Genomic DNA, 3,688 nt, shown 5'->3' on the forward strand with positions numbered 1-3,688 from the left:
TTAAAAAAAATCTGGGTTTGATCATTTGGATTTTTCTAGAGACAATATAAATTTTCTAGACCTTGTACCTCTTTCTGAGATCTCAACTGTAGAATATTTAATGTTTCTATTTTTATAACAATCTGTGCAAAGCATACACTTATAAAATTCTTTCAATTCCTTTACAGTACTGAATTCCAATCTTCTCTGCATGTAAATGACCTTTTTTTTTTAACAGAAGCATTCTAACTCAGGTAACAGAATCTGTTTCATATTTATGCTATAACAAATTACCAAATAGATTGTTAGCTCATGGTTCTGGAAGTGTAAAGTCTACAGCAAATTCACAGAGTTGTAGCTCTAACAGGTGTTCTCTAGAGGTCACGTTTTCTTACTTTTTCAGATTCTAATGAATGCTTGCATTCCTGAACATGTGGCACCTTCTTCCATCTTCAAAATCAGAGAAATTCTATCTTTCTTCTTCTTTAAGCATCCTTAATCTTATCATTTTCTATTTATTTCTGAACTTTGCAAGTCTTTTTAAAAGGAAATTTCCCAATTACATTTTTCATTTTTCATTATTATTCTTTCAGTAATATTTTAAGTGTTAGAACTGGAGATATAGTTCAATGGCAGAGTAGCTGGCTAGCAATGTTGTCTTGTTTAATAACTAAGTTTGTTGTTTGTTATATAAGTTTGACATTCAGTGAAGAAAAAAAAATTTGTTTACAATGTATGATATCATATCATATTTACAGATACCAAAAATTATACCATAGACAACCCTGAGAAAGTTACTCACTATTTCAAAAAAGGTGAAGATTAACTTCTTATCCTATCCCTAGTTCATTATAATATTGGAAGCATGCAGAAGAGAGTATGTTGGAACAAAGAGCATTTTACTTTATAGATTTGTGGGGCACACTACAAATATATACATATAATTCAGGAAACCAAATCACTGAGAGATTCTAAACCATGAATTGAATCCATTAATTTCAATAAAACTTGAGGTTCTAGACTTTTTGTTTTGAAGAACGACATTAATGAGTTCTTTATGTAGAATAAGAAAAATCAGCATCCCATGTTTACACACACACCCACATCCCCCCCACACACACACATACACATGAGAGAGAGAGAGAAAGAGAGAGAGAGAGAGAGAGAGAGAGAGAGAAAGAGAGAGAGAGAGTTTCAAAAAACACTTTTGAGATGAACAGAGAAGTCTTTCATTGCTCTGAGCAGAATGGAAGATTAAGATTCCAAAAATACTTTGTTGTGATATATTTCACTTATGGGCCCATTGTTGAAGTATCACAGCCATCATTTTCTTCCAATTTTTCTGTAAGTGAATGACTATAGAAATTAGGTGGAGGATTATAATTTTGTGATACACTGATAAAGGAACTGGCTGCTTTCTGTCAGCCATCTAAGAACTTGCCTGAGAACAATTTATAAAGTAATAAACTAATTTTTGGATGGAGGAAATATCAAGATAGCCTTCCATTGAATCTCTGCCTTGGATTTTATGGGTAAGTTTCATGCAAGTAAGTTTATAATGAAAAAGAGCATGTGAGGCAGAGAAAATTCAAAATATATGCTTTGGAGAGAAAGAAGGTGCTAGGAAGATTAATGTTGAAGGCAAGGTGTGTCCTGGAACAGAGAGCATTTGTAAGGGGTCTCCTTATCTATTCTTGAGCAATAAAGAGTTTCCTCATGGCAAAACCACACCCAGCTAAACTTCCAATTTGTGAAACTAAATGTCCTCCATAATTTTCTGCTCCTAAAATACAATATAAGAAAGTGACCAAAGGGGGCAAGGTCCATCCCAAGCTGGCAGCAGATCTTGGCAGTGTTGTCTGCATTGTATTAGATTTTAAGACACAAAAGATGCAAGAGTGAAGGGACTGTCAACTCTTCCTCCAAGGTTTCAGGGAGTAACTGATGCCAGGCATCTTAAGGCGCTGACAGGCCAAGAATCCCTGAGAGGTTACTGCATGAAGTTTCAAAGGTAAAAGCTAGGTTTCAGTGAAGACAGAGTTGTGAGACATCTGACAAGGAGAGCTTCATATAGAGAGTGGAGCCAGCCCAAGAAAAGATGTATGTTGCATGCAGCAAGGGTATAGAGGCTGAGCTATCTAAGCTAAGCCCTTTAAAAGTAAAGTCCCAGAAATAGGATAGGGAGCTACAGGATTTGGTGTTTGCCTTGCTGATTTTCAGCCTTGTTTGGTCCAGTATTTCCTCACTATTCCCCTATTCCCCCATTTGGGTATAGTGATATAGATTCTGTGCCATTATATGTTGGAAGCATGGTTTTTACTTTGGGATTTTTGAAAGGGATACAGTTAAGAGAGTGCCTCGAGTGTCAGAAAAGACTTTGGACTTCTGAACAGTGTTAAAACTGTTAACGATTATGAGTACATTAAAAGTTGGACTAAATGAATTTTACATTATGATACGGTTATGAGCTTATGTGGGCCGGAGAATGGAATGTGGTGATTTGAATGAGATTGTCCCCCACGGGCTCCAAGCATTGAATACTTGGCATCAGTTGGTGGCATTGTTTGCAGAGGTTGGTGAAGTACAGCCTTGCTGAAGGGAGCACATAACTACGGATGGGATCGAGAATCCATAGCCTTGCTCTACATCCAGTTTCTCTTTTGTCTGCTTCCTGCAAGTGGTTGAAGAAATGAGATGTCAGCTTTCACCTCTGGCCATCTCTATGGCATTGTCTTCATGCTACGATGGACACATCTTTCTGGAACCATAATCTCAAATAAACTGATTTTTATAAGTTACCTTGGTCATGGTGTTTTATCACAGCAACAGGAAAGTAACTAATGCACACAGATAGTGAACATAGCTGCATGCGGACTACATGGAGTCGTTTTATACTTTTTATAGTAAATGTTAATTGAATTTTTGTCTATTTCATACAGAACAACTTAACCTTAATCATCTTTATACCCCATTCTCCACTGGAAACTTCCCATACCCCCCGTGGAATTTGCACATTCTGTCATTTGTGTTACGGCTTAGCCTGTCAAGTTTATGTCCCCAGACATCTCTCAGTGCAAGTTCATCCATTGGGGTTTAGTCAGCCTATCTAGAGTCCCTCCCTTTAAGAAGAACTTTTCTTCCTCACCCAGCAGTAATTACCTGCCAATAATTCTTCAACTAAGATTGGGGCTTGTTTCCCATTTCCATAGTTCTGTGCTAGAATTTTGTCTACTTGAGTTTGCATAGGTCTTGTGCATGCTGACACAATTGCTGTAGAGTCATATGAGCAAGGTGCCAGGAGCTTATAGGACTCTATTTCCATATCGTCAAGCGTCTTTTCCCTGGCTCTTACAGTCTTTCCACTCCCTCTTCTGCAATGGCCCCTGAGCCATGGGTGGGTGGAATTTAATATAGGAGTACTGTCCAAGGTCCCATGCTCTGCAGATGCCTTTAATCCCAGCACTTGGGAGGCACTGGCAGGTGGACCTTTGTGAGTTCGAGGCCACTCTGGTCTACACAGTGAGTTCCAGGACAACTGGGGCTACAGGGAGACCCTGTCTCAAAAAGACAAAAAATTACAGCTTGTTTGTTTAGTGTGTACATGTGTACATGCATGCACATGTGTGCTTACACAGGCAGGTCCCTAGACCATGGGTTGGGGGGGACTTTCAAGACTCAGTACTCTTCTTCTACCTTGTACTCCTGAGCA

Source organism: Nannospalax galili, unplaced genomic scaffold (assembly GCF_000622305.1).
Source record: "Nannospalax galili isolate Female #2095 unplaced genomic scaffold, S.galili_v1.0 scaffold303, whole genome shotgun sequence".
NCBI lineage: Eukaryota > Metazoa > Chordata > Mammalia > Rodentia > Spalacidae > Nannospalax > Nannospalax galili.